At 44.4% G+C, this 23,991-nt stretch overlaps 1 protein-coding gene across 2 annotated transcripts in view; it reads right to left on the reverse strand.

The window, feature by feature from the left end:
* LOC126481674 (xenotropic and polytropic retrovirus receptor 1) overlaps nt 1–23,991 on the reverse strand; it is a 285,237-nt gene that overhangs the window by 172,113 nt on the left and 89,133 nt on the right. The window contains exon 1 of one of the 2 annotated variants that reach the window (XM_050105606.1): nt 4,255–4,311. The exons of the other annotated variant lie outside the window; for it this stretch is intronic. The gene's annotated coding sequence lies outside the window, so the exon portion shown is untranslated. Of the gene's footprint in view, nt 1–4,254; nt 4,312–23,991 lie in introns of those variants that run through there. 2 annotated transcript variants of the gene reach the window in all.

Consider the following 23,991-nt stretch of genomic DNA (forward strand, 5'->3'; position numbering starts at 1 on the left):
GCATTACATCTTGGGCTAGTACAAGCTTTTGGCGTGTCGTGTTCGCCTGCATATAGTCTGATGTTGCTTTCAGTCGGGAGGCAATGGAATACCTCAAAGTTGCTTATCCCGATAAGTGGACAAGTCTTGGAGGACCTGTTGCTTGGCCCGCCAGATCTACGGATCTTAATCCTTGGACTTCTACCTTTAAGCCGTCTCAGGGAACTCCTGTATTGTGTTGAAATGAGAATGTAGCACAACTACAGCAGAGAATCGAAAATATCTGTGCAGGTGTGCAGAATGAGGTGAACGGAGCTTGCAACATTTCGATAGCGTAAATAAGTCGAGCATATCACTGTCTTCGTCTGCACGAACATAATTTTTGACCTTGTCGTGGGGTAAACGTACAGCACGTAGTTGAGTTGAATTTAGGGTCCCTTCGTGTCGTTTCTCTCTGAGAAGAATTAATTTTGTGTTGCATTTGTCATATCTACTCTATCGCATAGCTCTGAAATAAAGCAGTTTCAGACAAAACTTTATTTGATGTTTTACTCGTATTTTGATGCATACATTATACCAACGAAGTCAGTACAGTTACGTTCACATCACCCTATATTACACTGTTCACAAGTTCGACCGATACTTGAATACTGCTCGTCAGTATGGGATCCGTACCAGATAGGACAGAGACGGAATAGACAAGATCCAGAGAAGAGAGGCACGTTTCGTTACAGGTTCATTTAATAAGTGCGAAGGCGTCACGGAGACGCTCAGTCATCTCCTGTGGCAGACGCTGCAAGGGAGGCGTTCTGCATCACTTTATGGTCTACTGGAAAAGTTCCGAGACCGTACATTCCTAGAACAGTCAACCAATATATTGCTTCCTCCTACGTATATCTCGCGAAAAGACCGTGAAGATAAAATCATAGAGATTCGAGCTTACACAAAAGCTTAGCAATGGTCTTTCTTCCCGCGAACCGTACGCGGAAGAGGAGGAGGAGGAGATTAGTGTTCAACGTCCCGTCGACAACTTGATCGTTAGAGACTGAGTACAATCTCGGATTAGGGAAGAATGGAGAAAAAAAAGCGGCCGTGCCCTTTCGAAGGAACCATCATGGCATTTGCCTTGAGCAATTTTGGGAAATCACGGAAAAGATAAATCAGGATGGCCGGATGCGGGTTTGAACGGTAGTCCTCACTAATGCGAGTCCAGTGTGCATATCAGTGCGCTACCCCACCTGGTGAACCGTACGCGACTGGAACAGGAAACGGGGAAGTGACACTGATACACAAAGTTTTCTCCAGCACACGCCATAAGGAGGCTTGCTGACAGCAATTGAGAATTGCCTGCCAGGCCGAAATTGGCCAATCCTGCAAAATTCGTTCAAGGAAATACGTGTAAACGACTGCCAAGGTGGATTCATTATAATGTCCATCTGCAAATGTACGATTGTGGTGGCTCGCATGAAGAAAATACGTTTTAGCCCGTGCGACAACCGCTAACGGCTGTAAGTCTAATAGCTTTCCTCTGTCTACAGTGTGCGAAGATGAACGATAGTAGACAGAGTTTCAAGAAAAAAAAATTATTATTCCAGAAAAACACGTTTCTGAGGCACATCATGAGTTCCGCAGGTTCGTATTGCAGATCTGAGAATGGCAATGTCAGAAAATAGTCATACCAATCTGACTCCTATTTCTAATTTTGTCCGCTATGTAAATAATTGACTTTTTTCTATATTTATTTTGTCTCCAGAGTCTGTACTCTAATTACCCACTAGAAACACAAGGCTATATTCATCAGCATCATTTTTCATGTCTTTGTCCCGTATCGGCGCACGGTCAGCATAGTTAATTCAAGGGGTGGCCGAATGCTCTTCCTGTCGCCATAAAAACGCAAGGCTGCACTATATACGTAACTGTAAGAAGAAAATACATAAATGCTTATTTACAAATATATTGCCCAAGCTTTTCACAGGTTTGACCAAAATTTTTAACAAAAAAATTTAGAAATAAATCAGACATTTTTGATTCATCAACTCTCACTAATTCCGTAACTCATAAGCAAGACATAGCTGAAAATTAACATGTCTTTGAAACCTACATGTTTTTCCCTACACCCTTAAAGAATTAACATTAACCTTACAAAGGCGAAGAAAAGAAAGAAAGCTGATTGAGGGAGGAGATAACCCACACTCACCCAAGTCTTCAAATATTCCGATCGTTCAGTCAAGTTTGGGACATAAAAGCAAGATGTTGTTTACATCAGCTTCTGACTCGGTATCACACTCTCATGCAGGGGAACCATAAATGTTGATAGTACTATATGGATGGATAGGAAAAGCTGCATGATCACAACGGAGTCTAACGATGGTAGAAATATTTGATTGGACCAAATGGATCCCAGTGAACCACGATGTTGTAGGAATTTGAGGTTATCAAAATGGTTCAAATAGCTCTGAGCACTATGCGACTCAGCTTCTGAGGTCATCAGTCGCCTAGAACTTAAAACTAATTAAAGCTAACTAACCTAAAGACATCACACACATCCGTGCCCGAGGCAGGATTCGAACCTGCGACCGTAGCGGTCGCTCGATTCCAGAAAGTAGCGCCTAGAACCGCACGGCCACTCCGGCCGGCAATTTGAGGTTATAATGCCACGTAATACCCACCTTCCTTTTGTTGGGACACATTCCACACCTCCTGTTATCGCGGTTGACAGACATTCCCCCCCCCCCTCTCTCTCTCTCTCTCTCTCTCTCTCTCTCTCTCTCTCTCTCTCTCACACACACACACACACACACACACACACACACACACACACACACACACACACGGCGTTTGCTCATTTCATCCCACCTCCCTCCTTTCCGCTCCGCCCCTTGACCTCTACATCTCCTCCTGTCTCCCCCCCCCCTTTCTCGTATACATAAATAAACAAAACTTCGGGATCGTATGTCTACGAAAGTCCCAGAAGATGTAATTTAATCTGCACCTGGCTAGGGCGATACAATGTGGTTCTTAAGTCAGCGTAATAATATACAGCCACCATCTGAAGACACTATATTGCGTACACAAGGAAAATATAGATTAAAATCTGCTCCTGTACCCAAAGCAGGAATTAAATGAACACCTTAGCTTTCCGAGAACAGCAACTAGCTTTATAGAACAAGGCTGTCTTGCTGCTTCGTTAGCGTTGCCAATTGGAGGCGTCAGCTGTGAAATTTCTCGTTATGGAGAAGAAAGGATATTCTCTTACTACATTTTTTTCCACGCAGTGGTGTTTATTGTTTTAATCGCTATCGATTTCCAAGCGAACTACGGCTCTCTCTCCAGGCATTATATTTCTGTGGTAGCATTGCAAATACTTGCTGTTAATGTGCACCAGCGTCATCTGCTTACAGGATAATTCTCGAAGTTATTTAAACACGTGAACATATCGCAATGTCTTTGTTTCAAAAGTAGTGAGCACGGTAGAGGGTACTGGGGTACATTAACAGGACATACTTGCTGTGGTACATCACATCGATGACAGTGCTTAAGTGTCAGAAGGTGAAGTCGCCGCTACTCGGGAGATGACACGCAATAAATTAAAACAATAAACGCAGCTTCTCTTACAATAGTAAGAGAATGATCTTTGTTCTACGAAACAAAAGGTTAAAGTAGCTGGCAATGTATCGAAAGTGTTGCAAGTTCCTCACGTAAACAAGAAGTAAACAAGGTGCGTGGGAGGAAGGAAAAGAAGGGAAAGTTGGCGAAAGGGGAGTGGGAGATGATGTGGGAGCAGAGAGGAGTGAGGACAGAAGTGGTTGGGGAATGGACGAAAACTAAGAGAAGATATTTATGACCCCTTGTCTCTTCTTTGTATCACTCTTTCTCTTATCCGACTGCTATGTCGTTTAAAATAATTTATAAATTATAATTTATAAATTGACCACTATTCTTACTTTGAAGAACTGGTACAGTTGCTACTCGTTTAAGCCCGGCTGCTACGTGATAGCAGAAAAATCGGTAGTGCTACTTTGTCGCGGGGAAAGTCCCCGTGAACCACGAAAACAAGGAAGTAGACAGACAACTGCAAGCTGTGAAAGGAGGACCAATCGTATAGTGTGGAGGAACTCTGGTATAGTACGATCATTGGCGTCAACAAATCCCGACACTTTAACCGTATTATAAGCTAGTGGCCATCACGGACAACGCGTAGACCTTGACACTGCTTGCTGCCTGCGGCGTCGGCGTCCCTGTCGACGGGTAGCGCAGCGCGGCGCGGCTACTCACCGAATGAAGCTCAGCGTGTCGTGGCAGCGTTGCGCGTAGCGGCCGGCGGTCGCTGCGTGACTGAGTGATGCTCAGCTGTTCGTCCCCTCCAGGCGCCACAGCGCTGCCACCACAGCCGCCGGACAGATAAGATAGCGGCGCGCGATCAACTTCTCTCGACTCGCACACGCTAAGTGGACATTCGCGCGCCGGAGATCGTCGCCGTCAGTGTTTCGTTTGTGTGTAGTGTTGTTCGCCGTCACGCCACCGCCGCTCACATGCCGTCGCCATCATCCATGTTCTGTGCACCGTGTCGCCTAGTGTTAGTGCTGTTTCTCGTCCAGCGTGAACGGCTCCGTGTTTTTTCGATTTTTAGTGTCAACATTTTTTGCCCACCGTTTTGACTATCTTCTCTGTGCCACCTTTCTGTACTACTTGTTGTCAAAGTCGACGCTGAAGAGCGGCGTATTGTGCTGCTGACAGCCCGCCTTTGTATAAGGTGTTTAAACTCACAATAAAGAAAAAAAAAAAAAAAACTTCTCTCAATCCTCACTTGGCTGCGGCGCCAGCCCAGTGTCATCCCACCAGGCAGAGAGGCTGTCAGGAAGAGCGGGACGGCAGTAAAACAACCCATTAGCGGTCGGCAGGAGTGAATCACTAAGTTATTAGTGCCGCCGATTCCCTTCTCACTCCTTGACAATCCTGCTCACTCCTTCATATTTGTTGTTGTTGTTGTTGTGGTCTTCAGTCCTGAGGCTGGTTTGATGCTGCTCTCCATGTTACCCTATCCTGTGCAAGCTTCTTCATCTCCCAGTACGTACTGCAACCTCCTTCCTTCTGAACCTGCATAGTGTATTCATCTCTTGGTCTTCTTCAGAAACGCTTTCCTTGCCATTGCCAGTCTACATTTTATATCTTCTCTACTTCGACCATCATCAGTTATTTTGCTCCCCAAATAGCAGAACTCATTTCCTAATCTAATTCCCTCAGCATCACCCGACTTAATTCGACTACATTCCATTATCCTCGTTTTGCTTTCGTTGTTGTTCATCTTATATCCTCCTTTCAAGACACTGTCCATTCCGTTCAACTGCTCTTCCAAGTCCTTTGCTGTCTCTGACAGAACTACAATGTCATCGGCGAACCTCAAAGTTTTTATTTCTTCTCCATGGATTTTAATACCTACTTCGAATTTTCTCGTGTTTACTGTACTGCTTGCTCAATATACAGATTGAATAACATCGGGCAGAAGCTACAACCCTGTCTCACTCCCTTCCCAACCACTGCTTCCCTTTCATACCCGTCCACTCTTATAGCTGCCATCTGGTTCCTGTACAAATTGTGAATAGCCTTTCGCTCCCTGTATTTTACCCCTGCCACCTTCAGAATTTGAAAGATAGTATTCCAGTCAACATTGTCAAAAGCTTTCTCTAAGTCTACAAATGCTAGAAACGTAGGTTTGCCTTTCCTTAATCTTTCTTCTAACATAAGTCGTAAGGTCACTATTGCCTCAAGTGTTCCAATATTTCTACGGAATCCAAACTGATCTTCCTCGAGGTCTGCTTCTACCAGTTTTTCCATTCGTCTCTAAAGAATTCGTGTTAGTATTTTGCAGCTGTGACTTATTAAACTGATAGTTCGGTAATTTTCACATCTGTCAACACCTGCGTTCTTTGGATTGGAATTATTGTATTCTACTTGAAGTCTGAGGGTATTTCGCCTGTCTCATACATCTTGCTGACCAGATGGTAGAGTTTTGTCAGGACTGGCTCTCCCAAGGCCGTCAGTAGTTCTAATGGAATGTTGTCTACTCCCAGGGCCTTGTTTCGACTCAGGTCTTTCAGTGCTCTGTCAAACTCTTCACGCAGTATCGTATCTCTCATTTCGTCTTCATCTACATTCTCTTCCATTTCCATAATATTGTCCTCAAGTACATCGCCCTTGTTGGCCACTTTATTGAAGATACGTTGGACCTCTCCTTCAGAGACATACTTTGAAACTACCAACCGACAAAGCAAAGAGTGGACTCTACCCTCACAAGAAGTAGCTTGGCATCCGCGATCTAGTTCGAAGATATGCTAGCTCGTCTATCATTGTTCAAACATTTTTAAGGTTCCGTATCTCAGTGGGCAAAAGCAGAACACTTATACGATCAGTTTGCTGTCTGCCTGTCTCTATGACTCTTCAAAACCCTTTTTCTCAGGCACAGGTAGATCAAGATGTAATTGTCACATATTAAGGTCTATGGGCCAACGGCCTTGACACAGTGGTAACACCGCCTCTCGTCAGATCTCCGAAGTTAAGCGCTGTCGGGCTTGGCTAAAACTTGGATGGGTGACCGTCCGGTCTACCGAGTGCTGTTGACAAGCAGGGTTCACTCAGCCCTTGTGAGGCAAGTTGGGGAGCTACCCGACTTAGAAGTAGCGGCTCCGGTCACGAAAACCGACAACGGCCGCGAGAGTGGTGTGCTGACCACACGCCCCTTCATAGTCGCATCCTGTGACGGCTGTGGTCTGAGGGCGACATGGCGGTCGGTCGGTGCCGTTAGGGTCTTTCGAGACCTATTCGGACGGAGTTTAATTAGTTAGGAATAATTAAGGTCTTCGATTGGCGCTGTAACAAAGTGAAGATTCTAAGTCATCGTAATCTAAAGATGCTGTCATCTTTGTCACATATTTTGATACTTACAAACTTGCTCATCAAAACCTATAGGGTACTTCCTGCTGATGAAGAATCGCTAAATTTGGGAAGAAGCAACGTTTCACACTACAACCAAAAGAAAGTTTGCAATTACACCACAAGAAAAAAGTAATCGTCGTTTGTTGTCAGAATGTCTGTCCGTCCGTCCGTCCGTCCGTCCGTCTGTTAAGCACCCATTTTCTCGGGAACGGGTAAATGCATCAACTCGAAATTTATGTCACATAATAAGGTCTATGGCCCCTTGGCGTTATAATAAACGTTAGCTTCTAAATCAGTGCAATCAAAAGATGAAGCCACATACGTCACATAGCCTGATACTCGCAAACTCTCTCATCAAAACCTATAGGATACTTTCCGTTGGTCTAGAATCATGAAATTTGGCAAGGAGAAAGGTTTCACTTTAGAAGTAAAGAAAAAAATCTGAAATTGTTAATTTGTAATTATATCACACGAAAAAAGTTACCCGACTTCAAACTTAAAGTTAAAACATTGTCGAAAGTCTTGGAATCCTAGGAAATGATATCTTGCAAATTTCAATCTCGATAACAGGCAAAAATCGTAGAGATCTTCGATTCCCAGAATACATTAACTGTCTGCGTCTTCTTTCCAGTCTCTGTCTTGTCGTACAGTTTTTACCCTCTACAGCTCCCTCTAGTACTATGGAAGTTATTCCCTGATGTCTTAACAGATGTCCTATCGTCCTGTCCTGTCTTGTTGATAGTGTTTTCCACATGTTCTTCTCCTGCGGAGAACCTCCTGATTCCTTACCTTATCTAAAACTTAACTCTGTTCGAACAGGTGTCGGAAGACCCAGCGGTACCGACCGACCGCCGCATCATCCTCGGCCGACAGGCGTCACCGGATGCGGATATGGAGGAGCATGTGGTAAGCACACCGCTCTCACGGCCGTTGTCAGTTTTCGTGACCAGAGCCGCTACTTTTCACAATCAGTGAACCAGTTCCTCAATTTGCCTCACAAGGACTGAGTGCACCTCGCTCACCAACAGCGCTCGGCACATCGAACAGTCACTCATTCAAGTGCTAGCCAAGCCCGACAGCGCTTAACTTCGGTGATCTAACGGGAACCAGCCTTATCTTATTAGTGTTAGTAATTTTCAACATCCTTCTACAGTGCCACATCTCAAGACCTTTAGTTCATCCGGTTTCCCGTGGTGCATGTTTTCACTATCATACAATGCTGTGCTCCAAATGTTCATTCTCAGATATTTCTTACTGGTATGGAGGCCGACGCTGGATAATAGTAGACTTCCCTTGACCAGAATTTCCCTCTTTGACTGTGCTAGTCTTCTTTTACTCGTAATGTTGGCCTTGCTTCGTCCGCCATGTGTTACTTTGCTTCCTTTACTACGTCTACTTCGTGGTCCCTAATTCTGATATGAAGTTCATCGATAAAATCATTTTTGCTACTTCTCATTAGTTTAGTCATTCTTTAGTTTACTCTCAATCCATTTTCTGTATTAATTAGACTATTCATTCCATTCCACAAGTCCTGCAATTCTGAATTCACATTCTCTGAAGATAGCAGTGAGATCAGCTAACTTACTGTTGGTACCCTACCACTCTGAATTTTAATCCCATTCTTGAACCTTCCTTCCATTTCTGTCAGTGTTTCTTCGAGGTTTGGGTTGAACAGTACGGGCGAAAGATTGCATCCCTGTTTACACCCTTTTTAAAGCGAGTATTTCTTTCAAGGTCTTCCATTGTCGTTTCGTGTTGGTTCTTATGCATACTGAATATTTTTATACACTATAGCTTAACGGACACTAACCACAGAGAGCGATAATAGAAAATAGTCTTCATGGACATGTGCTGCACCGAGACGTTAATTTTACTAAGTTATCTGATTGATTAGAAAGAAAGATTACAAGATAGTTCTTACAAAAAGTAAAAGAAAACACCGTTAATAAAGTTAACTATTAAAAAAACACCAGTATTGGTTAACAGGCAGGTTCACCATGAGGCGCCTCTTCACCTTTATTTCCTAGTTATAATTACGCAGCGCAGCCGTTTTTGGTTATGCCAGAGTCTACCTGCATAGTACTGCCCAAGAGTAAGAATTTTCGGTGTAAGTAGCACAAAACGAACTCACTTAAAAAGTTGTTTATTTTCTTTTAGGTGTAATTGAAGGAAAATTTCCTTTTTCTGTTGTCGGTGCTTACTGCAGGGCAACACCACTCGAAGAAATATTCATCACAACCGCAAACAGCAGACGTCTTGTGTTCACCATAATGTATGTTGAAAAAATAAACGTAATAGACATCCGATGATAGTCTCCGTTCAAAAGTTGTAACGGTACTAGTTTTTTTAAAAAATAAGCAGCGCTACTGCAAGCGGCTGGTTGTTGTTCTTTTACTTCTTTTCACTTGCATCTCCAAAGAGCCACGATTTCACTAAGACAATTTTCGACAAAATAGCAGAAAGAATACGAGACAAAAGGGGACAGATTGCGCCCCCAAGAAAAAACTTAAGGAAAATGTTTGAGATAGTGGAAAAAGAACATCTTTTTCATAGCAGAAAAAGGAAATAAAGAGTGCTTAATTTGAGTACTTTATGGACGATGTACACAAATGTAGAGGTAGCTGTTTGTGAACGGTGCAAGAAAATATTAACTCTGTGGAAACTAGATACGTTGTACCGCACGGAGATGGACTTTAAAGACAGCGAAGAAACAATTAGGACAAATATTTTGCCATTGTGATCCAGTTTTTTAAAGGTGCCTGGCTAGACGAAAGATTAAGTTCGTGCGGCAGAACACAGCTACCAAGTTGAAGGTTTTTCCTAAAATAAAGCATCAAAGATTAACCGGCAATTTTTTTTAATGAAATACCCTTCATTTACTACACGGTAAATCAGTTCTCGTAAAACGATAACTGCAACTGTTTTTTGTGATTATAATACTTATTATGCTTCCGTTTGGGCCCTAAGAAGTAGTTATGTCTTACAATCCTTCTGTCATTATCCACATGAAACGCGGTAGATCGTGCTATGAAACTGATTACTCGTACTTTGGAAAACGATGAAACCTATATAAATAAATAAATAAAAATACAGTAGTAAGAGATGGGAGATCTACACTGCGAAGATTTCTCATTGTGATAAAAGGTTGAATCAGTTGATATAAACTCCACGCTCGCAGATAACAAGGGTCTTGTTAACGCGACAGAAAACGACTGCATAGTTACTGTGAAAATCGGTATGTATGCGAGTGGTACCTTGAGTGGCATTTGGCAGCGCTCCATTTGTAACACTACCTGAGCTTGCTGTTTCCTGGAACAATGCTCCAAAAAGTCTTACGGTTTGATTTGTCGGGTGCTACCGATTATGGCGCTGTGGCTTTGAAAGTAATAATACCTCAGCAAAGCAAAGTAAAAGCAGAGTTCCGCATTGGCGGACTCAGACGGGCTAATCCTACCGACCGACCGCCAAGTTATCCTGTACCACTGGCATCATTTGGATATGGTATGGAGGGTCATGCGGTCAGCATATTGCTATCCTGTTCGTTGTCGCCTTACTTGACTTTGGAGCCGCTACTTATGAGGCTGAGTCCACCACATTATAGCCCTCTCACCAAGCAAAGGTCTCTGGAAATAGTGGGAATAGAATCTAGGCCCTCTGCATAGCAGAAGAAAAAAGAAGGAAAATTGGGTTTAACGTCCCGTCGACATAGAAGTTATTAGATGGTTCAAATGGCTCTGAGCACTACGGGACTTAATATTTGAGGTCATCAGGCCCCTAGAACTTAGAACTACTTAAACCTAACTAACCTAAGGACATTACACATCCATGCCCGAGGCAGGATTCGAACCTGCGATCGTAGCGGTCACGCGGTTCCAGACTGACGCGAAGTCATTAGAGACAGAGTAAAAGCTCGGATGGTGTCGAGGATGGGGAAGGAAATGGGCCGTGCCCTTTCAAGAGAACCATCCCGGAGTTGTCCGGAGCGAATTAGGATAATCACGGAAAACCTAAATGTGAATGACTGGACGCGGATTTGAACCATCGTCTCACGAATGCGAGTCTAGCGTGCTGACCACTGTTCCATCTCACTCGGCTCTCCTTAGCAACCAGACACCGTGTTACGGAGCTACTGAGGTGGACACAGAGAGAACACATTTTAAAATAAGAAGAATGAGAGGAGAATCTGAAGCTAACTCAGTAGTTCCGATCTGGCCTTAAGAGCAAATTACTCTAAAAATGTTTACACGAAAATGACACAGGATTTTAGATTTCGTAACTACTGAACACTTTATAGCAGGCTGTCCGAAACTGACGAAGGATGAATGTCCAAATAGATACAATAAGACGTCTTATTATTTTAAATGGCAGATATGCAGAGCCGAAGTTCTCTATCGGATACAGTGATACCAAGGAGTGACAACTCTTCAGCCTAATACTTAACAAGACAGCATGGGTAACGGTAAAACACGCGACTTGTAATCGGGAGGATGTGGTAAAAATGTCCGTCCGGCAATTCAGATTTTGCTTTTCCTCAGTTTCCCTAAGTCGCCCAAGCCAAATACCGAGACGGTTTCTTTGAAAGAAACTCGACCACTCTTCTTTCAGACTTTTCCTCAGTCCCAGCTTGTACATCGTCTCTAGTGACCATAATCTTCATCCTTTCAGGAAAGTCGAACTAGTCCCATACTCAAGGACGCAGTGTAGGGCAGCAGATGCACGAATAATGCACAGCCACTCTTTGCAAGGTCCTACTGAATATGGATTACCATTGTGATTCTTCGACTTATTATGAAGGTCTACCCACCAAGGGGGTCGCCGAGGTTAACAACCCCATCAGACGGACGTATCAGCATCAACATGTCACACTTCCTCACTTCATTCCCCTGCCGGCCAAATAATGGCAGTAAAAAATTTTTCACCACCAGGATTCGAACCGATTTACCTCTTAAGTCGAGTTCTCCCGCACAGGCGTGTGCTAGCGACATGGGCTGTGAGGCGGTTTTTTTTTCCTTATTTGAACCTTATAATCTATTGCAACCAAGAGGTACATACTGAACGAATTGCAGTACTAGATGGTCACAACTAAAGTGCAGCTATTCATGGAGGTCCAGTGGCGGGGGGCTGTAATTATGATAAGGCGACGAAACTTGGTAGATATGCTAATGCGTTAATGCAGGGCCGATTTACACCGGAAAAAATTAGTTCCAGTTGTGGCCACCAGGCACAAATCTGGCGCAGTACAGTATCTCGTCGACGTCTCCGGTGCTCATATTGAACAAACTGTGTAAGCGGCGGTTAGTAATGAAATGAACGTAGTGTCACTAAACTTTTCTGCCCACGTCCCGTTCCTAATCCATTACACATGGAAGCACGTCTGCATAACTTTCTTACATTCACAGCGCCAGATTTGCACCTGGTGGCCAAAATTGGAACTCTTTTTTTCCAGTGTAAATCGGTTCCGCATTAATTCATTAGAATATCTATCGAGTTTTGCTGCCGTATGACAATTACCGTCCACGCTGGACCGCTGTGAGTAGCTGTACGTTTATAACAACCACGCGGTAGCCAACAACACTGAGCCGGCCGCGGTGGCCGTGCGGTTCTAGGCGCTCCAGTCCGGAGCCGCGATGCTGCTGCGGTCGCAGGTTCGACTCCTGCCTCGGGCGTGGGTGTGTGTGGTGTCCTTGGGTTGGTTGGGTTTAAGTAGTTCTAAGTTCTAGGGGACTGATGACCACAGCAGTTGAGTCCCATAGTGCTCAGAGCCATTTTGAACCAACAACACTGATATTATCCCAGAAAAGAAGGAAGTCATTGCTTTTAAACAATATTCTAGCCCTATGTGATGCGAACATTTTTGATAAAGCATTCAGATGAAATTGATATTCATATGGTGAACTGGCCATAGAAACCACTATAAAACAGTAATTAAAACCGAGGTCAACCCTGTCGTAACTTTATCTCAAAGAGGGCGCTGTCCCATAACAAGAGCGGCATGTAGGGCATAATACTGTCTGGAATAACTTATATTCTGCGATAATTATTGAGTCTATTTTAAGGAAACTGGAAGTCTGTGAAGTTCCTATTAGATAAAATAATTGCATTATGAGTATAAAAGTAACATTAAGAATGATAATGGATACTATTTCAACTGGCAAATTTTACTTACTCCGTAAGGTCAGAGACGTTTCACCCTCCGCCACACACTGTCCGGTGGCTTGCGGAGTATGGATGTAGATGTAGATGTAGAAAAAAACCAGAACTGTACTGTGTCACGCAGACCAAAGAAGGCAAGTGTCATTTATTACAAAGAAAACAACTTTTCTGTATGCGTCCGCAATCATTTTGTGAATAAAACATCTAGATCACTTATATACATGGTGTAACGGATATAACAGCAAATATTTTTATTGGTGGATGAGGGTGGTGTACCGAACAACATTAAATCAGTTTACCCATTAACAACTGTAGCTACTACAGATCGTATGTTTTTAGATTGGTTAGTACCTCCGAGTATGTGTGTCAAGAGCAAACCATTAATACTTGCTTTGCTCTGGGCAGCAGGTGAGGTGTTATAAGCATGGTCGCATGGTCTCAAAACACTTAGTGTATACAGACAGGCGTAGTCCACTTAGTAGCGCACTTATGAACCTGCAGAAAACATCAGTTGCCGGCCGGAGTGGCCGAGCGGTTCTAGGCGTTACAGTCTGGAATCACCCGACCGCTACGGTCGCATGTTCGAATACTGCCTCGGGCATGGATGTGTGTGATGTCCTTAGGTTAATTAGGTTTAAGTAGTTCTAAGTTCTAGGGGACTGATGACCTCAGCAGTTAAGTCCCATAGTGCTCAGAGCCATTTGAACCTTTTGAAAACATCAGTTCGTGAAGCTTGTGACGTATTTGTGGGAAGAATGATCGACAGCGAGAAAAGGAGCCAAAATACTGATGTGCATACATATTAAGGTACCACACACAAAAATATCTGCACTTATATCCGTTACATGCTGTATACCTTTATTTATAACGTTGTTCCGGCTATTGAACCTTATTTTATAAGTTCAAACTTTTGATCTGATGATAACAGTAGCCGAACGACGTTATAAAGAAAGACATATTTAAACGATCTAGAAGGTTTTGTTCACATGAGAATGCTCTTTAGAACCAATGAGAAACATGACTGTAGTGTGATTCTTCAACTTTCTCCGGCGCAAATGATGACGAAATAGCTCACGGGTGAACGGCCGGATGTGTGTCCAACGGGCTGCTCGACACTGCCATCCGGCCGTTCGCCTGTGAGCTGTTTCGTCATGATTCTAGTTCATTGACTTTTACGTTGAATCAAAGGACGTTACCCACAAAACTGTTTTTTCTCCCAGACAGCAGGTTAACGCATAGCTTCTGACGCAGATGCTTGGCACCTCACATAATTCGGGCAGGAAAATATAAGAAAGGTAAGTGCGAAGAAATTGTTAAGTATTTGTAAAAATATTTGATTGAAGAAAGAAAGTAGTATGAATATGTTCAAAAGAGGAAGGGAATACAGCAATATTAGTTACCTAGAAAAGTAATCAACAGGGAGTGGTAGCAGCCTAAGACGAAACAACTGCAAAACAGTGTGAATAAATCGAAAAATATTAGGGTGGTGCATTGCATAAGTACGTAGTATTTTTGTTTTACATGTATACTTATTATCGTTTTATCATTTGGAGACAGTGAGTGGAGATGTGGACACTAGAAAACGGTGTATCAAGTCTAGTAAACGGATCACTTCCGACGTATTCTTCTGTTTGAGTTCAGCAGAAGGGTGGGAGCAGCGGAGAACCCAGAAACATTTGCGCCGTGTCTGCGTGTAGTGCAGATGGACAGAGCACGTCAAGAAAATGGTTTTCTCGCTTTAAGGAGCATCGTTCTGATATTAGTGACTGTCCTCATTCAGGAAGACCTTCGGGTTTAATAAAGATCGTTTAAACTCATTAATCCACAATGATCCACGTACTCGAGAACTGGCAAATATGATGAACTTTGATCATTCCACCATTGTGCGACATTTGCGTGCGATGGGGAAGGTTCAAAAATCGGATGTATGAATGCTGCATGCTCTAAGCCAAAATCACCAAGATCAGCTGGAGGCCATATGTGCATCTCTGCTTGCTCGCCATCAGTTGTCTCGTGAACAACACCGACCGTTCCTATCCTGTATCGTTACTGATGACGAGAAATGGTATATTTACGCCCGCAGAACGAAAAGAAATGAATGGTTGAGCCCAAATAAAGAAACAACTCCCCGTCCAAAGAACTGCGCTCATTTACAAAAGATAATGTTACGCATTTGGTGGATCAACGACAGTATGGTGTACTACGAATTGCTTCACCGAGGTGTAACCATCACTGCTGATATTTACTGTCAACAACTAAGACATCATTTGTTTGTACCTCTGTTCGTAGAAGATGGCTTCGAGAAGAGAAAGATAACAGGTGTAGGTTTTCTTGACCTTTCGGCGGCCTTTGACACCGTAAACCACAGAGTGTTACTGCACAAAATCTACAATCTGACTAACGACTATACGCTGACGAGGATAATTGCAACACTCCTACAGAATCGACGTTTTTTCGTGGACTTTCAAGGAAAACGCAGCCTATGGAGAAATCAAAAGAACGGTTTCCCTCAAGGACGTGTACCGTCACCTATTTTATTTAATGTGTACACTAACGATCAACCACAGCCTCAAGGATACAAAAGTTTCATATATGCTGATGACCTTGCTCTTGCTGCCCAGGGCAGTCGGTTTGAAGATGTAGAGATAATGCTTACGCACGGTCTACAACAGCTTGGTGCTTACTATGAAAAGAATCAACTTGCATCCAATCCTAAAAAAACGTAAGTGTGTTCATTCCATCTGAAACATAAACAAACTGACAGGAAACTTGAAATATTCTGGAATGAAGTTGCACTAGAATATTGCTCCCACCCCAGGTATTTGGGTTTTACTCTCGACCGTACACTAACCTACAAGGAACACTGTCTGAAGCTGAAGCAGAAAGTATCCTCAAGAAACTGCGTTCTTCGGAAACTGGCGGGATCGAACTGGGGTACACATCCACAAACAAAGAACAACAGCTCTTGCCTTATCCTATTTTGCAGGAGAGTATGCTAGCCCAGAGTGGTACAATTCAGTGCATGCAAAGCAGGTTGATGTAGCCTTAAATGACAGCTGTAGGATTGGTACAGGCTGCCTAAGGCCAACCCCCATGGACAAAGTTCAATGTCTCGCTGGGATTGCTCCATGTGACATCAGAAGAGAGGTCGCCGCTAACATCGAGAGGCATAAATCAAATACAGTGACCTCACATCCACTCTTTGGACAACAACCTGCCAAGCCAAGACTGAAGTCCAGGAAGAGCTTCCTAACAACTCCACAGCCGTTAGAAGGAACAGCTGCGGTTACCCGACTCACCAAGTGGAATGAAACATGCCAACACCTGTCAAACTGGATGACACCACAAGAATCCCTGCCACCTGGACACAAGGAGAAGTGGGTCATCTGGAAGTCCTTGAACAGACTACGGACCGAAGTTGCAAGATCGAGGGACAATCTCCTTAAATGGAACTTCCAAATGCCAACAGAACACTGTGTGAATGCGGTGAATTGCAGACAACCCGGCATCTCTTCAAATGTAACTTATGTCCAACCAGCTGTAGCATGAAGGACTTAACGTCTGCAGCACCCAATGCTATCAAAGTTGCCCAATTCTGGGTGAATCTGTATTGTTTTCTTTGTATGTATTGTATATGTGTTCATTTTAGTGTATCTCTGACACGAATAAAGAACAACTAAGACGTCTTGCAGACGCAATCCAAGAACAACGACCAGGAAACCTGCAAGAAGTGATGCTACTCCACGATAACGCCCGCCCACATTCTGATAGACTGACAGAAAAACACTATACTGAAGTTACATTGGCAAGTCGTTTCAAACCCACTTAATTTACCTAATCTTGTGCCTGTCGAACAACCTTAAGGAAGTTTCCAGAATGAGATTTTCACTCTGCAGCGGAGTGTGCGCTGATATGAAACTTCCTGGCAGATTAAAACTGTAGAGCACTTGCCCACAAAAGGCAAAGGTCCCGAGTTCGAGTCTCGGTCGGGCACACAGTTTTAATCTGCCAGGAAGTTTCAACCTTAAGGAACTTTCTTTTCGTGTGAAAATGCGCTCCGAACATTCAACGAATTCTTCGCTTCAAAACGACGTGATTTCTACACGCGAAATCGAAAAGTTAGCCCAACGACAGACTCTTGTAACGAGTGAAAGAGACTATATTACACTCCTGGAAATGGAAAAAAGAACACATTGACACCGGTGTGTCAGACCCACCATACTTGCTCCGGACACTGCGAGAGGGCTGTACAAGCAATGATCACACGCACGGCACAGCGGACACACCAGGAACCGCGGTGTTGGCCGTCGAATGGCGCTAGCTGCGCAGCATTTGTGCACCGCCGCCGTCAGTGTCAGCCAGTTTGCCGTGGCATACGGAGCTCCATCGCAGTCTTTAACACTGGTAGCATGCCGCGACAGCGTGGACGTGAACCGTATGTGCAGTTGACGGACTTTGAGCGAGGGCGTATAGTGGGCATGCGGGAGGCCGGGTGGACGTACCGCCGAATTGCTCAACACGTGGGGCGTGAGGTCTCCACAGTACATCGATGTTGTCGCCAGTGGTCGGCGGAAGGTGCACGTGCCCGTCGACCTGGGACCGGACCGCAGCGACGCACGGATGCACGCCAAGACCGTAGGATCCTACGCAGTGCCGTAGGGGACCGCACCGCCACTTCCCAGCAAATTAGGGACACTGTTGCTCCTGGGGTATCGGCGAGGACCATTCGCAACCGTCTCCATGAAGCTGGGCTACGGTCCCGCACACCGTTAGGCCGTCTTCCGCTCACGCCCCAACATCGTGCAGCCCACCTCCAGTGGTGTCGCGACAGGCGTGAATGGAGGGACGAATGGAGACGTGTCGTCTTCAGCGATGAGAGTCGCTTCTGCCTTGGTGCCAATGATGGTCGTATGCGTGTTTGGCGCCGTGCAGGTGAGCGCCACAATCAGGACTGCATACGACCGAGGCACACAGGGCCAACATCCGGCATCATGGTGTGGGGAGCGATCTCCTACACTGGCCGTACACCACTGGTGATCGTCGAGGGGACACTGAATAGTGCACGGTACATCCAAACCGTCATCGAACCCATCGTTCTACCATTCCTAGACCGGCAAGGGAACTTGCTGTTCCAACAGGACAATGCACGTCCGCATGTATCCCGTGCCACCCAACGTGCTCTAGAAGGTGTAAGTCAACTACCCTGGCCAGCAAGATCTCCGGATCTGTCCCCCATTGAGCATGTTTGGGACTGGATGAAGCGTCGTCTCACGCGGTCTGCACGTCCAGCACGAACGCTGGTCCAACTGAGGCGCCAGGTGGAAATGGCATGGCAAGCCGTTCCACAGGACTACATCCAGCATCTCTACGATCGTCTCCATGGGAGAATAGGAGCCTGCATTGCTGCGAAAGGTGGATATACACTGTACTAGTGCCGACATTGTGCATGCTCTGTTGCCTGTGTCTATGTGCCTGTGGTTCTGTCAGTGTGATCATGTGATGTATCTGACCCCAGGAATGTGTCAATAAAGTTTCCCCTTCCTGGGACAATGAATTCACGGTGTTCTTATTTCAATTTCCAGGAGTGTATTAATGACAAAAGCCTCTGTTATATGATATGTTAAACTCAATGGGGAGAGCGGGTAGGTGGCAAGACAACATCGGAAGCCTCTACGATTGAGAGTAACTGTCTTCTCACGTGATAGAGAAACAGAGTCCATAGAGAATCGAGCATTAGCTCGGGGTTTCTCACAGCTGTGATGGCAGCAGTGATACGAACAAATTTTCGGAAGAGTATCATCTTCACAGATCAAAGATACCAAAGACAGATAAATGCTAGAATATCGCAGAATTAACTTAACAGCTAACGAATTCACGTTTCTGACAATAATATGCAGAAGAACAGAAAAGAAAATTGAGGCTCTGTTAGATAACAATCAGTATGGCTTAGGAAACATTAACGAACGAGAGAGGCAGTTCTGACATTACTTTGCATAAATCGAGAGATAGCATTTGTCGACTTACAAAAACTCACAATATAAAATGACAGAAGATGTTACAAATTCTCAGAAAAATAAGTATACACTATACGTCAATGTTGGTAAGCTACAGTATGTACTAGAATCGAAAGGGAAAAATCAGAATGGAATACTCAGATAGAAGTACTCGGATTAAAAGTGACCATCATTCCCTCTATTATTCAAACTGTGCATCGAAGAAACAATGAAAGAGATAAAAGAAGGTTCAGAACTGAGATTAAAATTCAAAGCGAAATGATATCGGTGATAAGATTCGCTGATTAGATGCTATCCTCAGTGAAATAAGAAGAATTACAGGCTCTGTTGCATGGAATGAACAGTGTAATTGGAACAAAATATGGACTGAGAGTAAACCAAACAAAGACGAAAGTATTGAGGAGCAGAAGCGACTAACGCCAGGGTTGCAGATCACATACGCGATCCAAATACATTAATGTGACCACCACCTGTGTTGCACGTCTACATGCAATGACCATTCACAGACGATACTCGGCAGCGCTAGCAGTAGAGAGTAGATAAAACGTGTCTGGGAGACGGGGAAAACAGCGCAGACGTTGTCGTGATGCGGAAACGGAGCGATTTATCGGACATAGGGTGGAAGCGTTTCCGAAACGGCTAACTTTGAAAACAGTTCGAGTGTTACTGTGGTTAAAGTATATCATGTATGGCAAAATGACGCTATCCAAAACCGGCGTCGATGCAACTGTGGAGCAACACAAGCCATAGATGACAGAGGTGAACGACGGCTGCAGATACGTATACGGGCGAATAGACGTGCAATTGAGTAACTGACCACCCAGATGAACCAAGGGGCTAGCAACAGAGTTTTCTCAAGGACTGTTCGGCCGATATTGCTGCGTATGGACCTATGCAGCAGGCGGCTGGTTCATGCACCAATGCTGACCGATGTTCATTGGCGACGAGGACCGGAATTTGCACGGCAGTACTGCGACTGTACGTCCGCTGGGTGGTGACAGGTGGCCGTTTTTAGGTGAATCACGTGCTGTGCTCCATCGAACAGATGATGTTGGCATGTACGGCGTTCAATGTCTGAAAGCAAAAAAACACTGCAAGAACCATCTGCAGGATCCAGGCCGACGGATGGAGCATTATGGTCGAATGTCTTCGTGGCATTCCTTGTGTGATCTCGTCGTTCTGGAAGGCACAATGGATCAGTACAGTATGCAACTATTCTTGGACATCATGCCCACCCCTATATGCAGTTTTTTTTCCTCGTCACGGTGTCATGTTCCAGCAGGACAATAAGTAAGTAGGCTGTTTAGGTTTTTATGTTGGTAACGCCACGTAGCGCTCTCTATGAAAATCACTGACTGCGCTGTGTGCAGTCTGTGGCTGGTTTGCATTGTTGGAATATTTACTATTGTAGTGTTGAGCACTTGGATGTGAACAGCGCGTAGCGTTGCGCAGTTGGAGGTGAGCCGCCAGCAGTGGTGGATGTGGGGAGACAGATGGCAGGGTTTTGAGAGCGGACGATCTGGACATGTGTCCGTCAAAATGGCTCTGAGCAGTATGGGACTTAACATCTGAGGTCATCAGTCCCCTAGAACTTAGAATTACTTAAACCTAACTAACCTAAGGACATCACACACATCCATGCCTGAGGAAGGATTCGAACCTGCGACCGTAGCGGCCACGCGGTTCCAGACTGAAATGCCTAGAACCGAACGGCCACATGGCCGGCGTTCTGCATCAAAATCTTTCATTTGCTAACTATGCCTATCAGTAGTTAGTGCCTTCAGTAGTTAGAATCTTTTATCTAGCTGGCAGTATTGGCGCTCGCTGTATTGCAGTAGTTCGAGTAACGAAGATTTTTGTGAGGTAAGTGATTCGTGAAAGGTATAGGTTATTGGTAGTCAGGGCCATTCTTTTGTAGGGATTATTGAAAGTCAGATTGCGCTGCGCTAAAAATATTGTGTCACTTTAGTGATGATCAGAATAAGTAAAGAGAGAAATGTCTGAGTACGTTCAGTTTTGCTCAGCTGTTTGAAAATCAAATAACGTAAGAGGTTTACCAGCACAGTCATTCTTAATTTTTCGAAGGGGACGTTTCAAATGCAATGTGCCACACAGCTCGCAGTTTGCGTGCGTGTTTTGAAGAACGCCAGGACAAGTTTATTGTACTACCCTGACTCGCGAAAAGTCCCGGATTTAAACCCAATAGAGAATGTATGAGACCATCACGATCGGACTGTTCGCGCCATGTATTCTCAACCGAGAAAGCTAGCGCAACTGGCTATGACACTGGAGTCGGCATGGCTCCATGTCCCTGTCGGTACTTTCCAGAACCTCACTGGCACTCTTCCTGCACGCCTAGCAGCGGTTTGCGCTGCAAAAGGTGGATATTGAGGCTTTCACAGGTTGTCACATTAACGTGAAGGACATTCAGCCACTTAGCAGGCATCAGAATGCATGATGGACGAAACAAAAGGGATATAATAAGCAGGCTACACAGCGAAGAGAAGATTCTTCACCAAAAAGAAGTCTACTGGCATCAAACATAAAACTTAATTTGAGACTGACATTTTTGAGAGCACCTATTTGTGGAGCATGGCCGGCCTTGTGGCCGAGCGGTTCTAGGTGCTTCAGTCCGGAACCGCGCTGCTGCTACCGTCGCAGATTCGAATCCTGCCTCGTCGCAGATTCGAATCCTGCCTCGGGCATGGATGTGTGTGATATCCTTAGGTTAGTTAGATTTAAGTAGTTCTAAGTCTATGGGACTGATGACCTCAGATCCCATAGTGCTTGCAGCAATTTTGGTGAGCATGGCTCTGTACGGAAGTGCATAATTGACTGTGGCGAAAACCCTAAACAGAAGATAATCGAAGTGTTCAGAACGATGCTGAAAATTAAATTGACTGATAAGTAATCGCAACAGAATCTGTGAGGAGACGCATATGTAAAAACTACCTAGAAGAATGTATTATGGCATCAACGGATAAGTTCCATGCTACTTAAGGGAACTATAGGGGTGAAAATGGCTCTAAGCACTATGGGACTTAACATCTGAGGTCATCAGTCCCCTAGACTTAGATCTACTTAAACTAACTAACCTAAGGACATCACACACATCCATTCCCGAAGCAGGATTCGAAACTGCGACCGCAGCAGCAGCGCGGTTCCGGACTGAAGCGCCTAGAACCGCTCGGCCACAGCGGTCGACTAAACTATAGGAGAAAAACTGCGAGGGAAGACAGTGATTGGAAGACATCAAACAATTTATGATGTTGCATGTTTGGGCTGCTTTGAGATGACGAAACTAACCCAAGAAAAGTAATAGTGACTAGCTGTTTCGACCTTTATAGGCCTCCCTAAATCGCAAGCAGAGGGATTAAACATTTCATGCTCCCTAAGACACTGCTTTGTACGTCCCCTAGACGGGGCACTGTCGTTCTGAAACCTCTCCACTACAAATGTTGGGCGGCACGAATCAAATGTCCATCGAGAACATTCAGTATTTTAATCACCTTTACTGCATTGTACAGCAATACAAGTACGTGACGAGCACTAGTAAACAGTTAAGTACTCGCGAAGTCCGTAACGGTCACTTAAACAGTTGCTGCTAGGAGAAAGCAAGCCAAGGAAGTGAGTCGCATAGTAACAAAAAACGATTATCTAAGCCGCTAGTCAACATATCCTTCACTGAAACAGAACACAAAATACCGCCGGTATATGTAACAATTACCTCTTAATCAGACGTCATCAACATGGTAGTTTGAACATCTCATGGAACAAAAAGTTCCCTAACGTATTCTGGTGCTGCAGATTTCCCACCATTGATTCACGACGAAGAGCTGTAGAAAATTAGTTGTAACATGGTAAAAAAAAGCGTTTCTAGACCCATGTTCACATAACATACACTACCTGACACAAAAAGTGAAGCATCCAGACGACATTGTTGGATATCACTGTAACTTAGTAAAGGGCACATCACCGAGGGGTATATAAAAGATTACAGCTGCAATTCTCTGTGACAGGTAGAACTACCATCAGAGTGAAATTAGTGCTGTTCGTGTTTAGTGCTGTTACCAGGCTTGGTAGGATTTGTAAGAGGCGGGAAGAGTTTCAGAGGTTGCATCGTGATAGCTGAGAAAGGCACGGAGCTACCGCGTACACGTGTGAAACAGCGTTATCAGTACATGACAGATATTGCGTGTCTGCAGGTGGCCGGCTGATCGACTGGTATATTATCCAGATTTGAGGAGCAGTCGAATGTAACAGTGGCCTGATGATGAACTGCATACATATTCGTATATGGTAACAGTCTGTTCTACAGGCGTATGCGAGGTGTACGCCATGTGGAGCAGGGAAGCTTCAGCTGTGTCCCAGGATTTTTCCTATATCATTAACGCCGATCCTGCTCAAGTAATGGCTCCTGTTAAGCTGTTTCGGCAGTGACCAGTAGCAATGTTGAACATTTATTATGAGTTTCTTTTCTGTGAAAACAGAATAAACGACCATTCAATGTTCAGCAACCAAAATAATGAAACATATTGTAGATAAATAACAACCCTTCTGGCCATCAGAAAAACGTACCGCATAAAACAGCCAACATGTCCACTCACGATCACCCATTACAGTACCATAGTACATATATCTCCCCTTGACACATACACACACACACACAAACACACACACACACATCGAAAAAAATAAATACACACTCAGAGGAGTAGCAGACGCTTCCACAACCACAGAAAACAAAAGACGATCGCATCTCGCAACCTCAAAACAAAGAACTCGATGTGTACAAGCGTCTATATAACATGAAAACAGAAACAGATCCAGTGTCAGTGAAGTACAGTGTTCTAAAAACACTAGGAACAAAGTAGGAAGTAAAAAAATCGTAATAGTTGTAAATTAATATTGT

This window comes from Schistocerca serialis, chromosome 5 (assembly GCF_023864345.2).
Source record: "Schistocerca serialis cubense isolate TAMUIC-IGC-003099 chromosome 5, iqSchSeri2.2, whole genome shotgun sequence".
Lineage (NCBI taxonomy): Eukaryota > Metazoa > Arthropoda > Insecta > Orthoptera > Acrididae > Schistocerca > Schistocerca serialis.